Consider the following 246-nt stretch of genomic DNA (forward strand, 5'->3'; position numbering starts at 1 on the left):
ATTCATTCAAAACAACTTAGCTTAGGCTTCATTATTCTGACCTGATTTTTAACATTGAAATAATGTTTAGCAAATTCAATATTTCAAGCTGAGAATTATTTTATTTTTTAAGTCAACTGCTATTTTTGTATAAATATTTATATTTGAAAAAACAATTATAGAATGGCTTTACCTATTAGAGCGCTTCACCTATTAGAGATGTTCACCTCCGCACCGCCAGGTGGCAGTTTTATCACGCTTGCCTTT

Source organism: Salmo salar, chromosome 02 (genome assembly GCF_965601325.2).
Source record: "Salmo salar chromosome 02, fSalSal1, whole genome shotgun sequence".
Taxonomy (NCBI): Eukaryota; Metazoa; Chordata; class Actinopteri; order Salmoniformes; family Salmonidae; genus Salmo; species Salmo salar.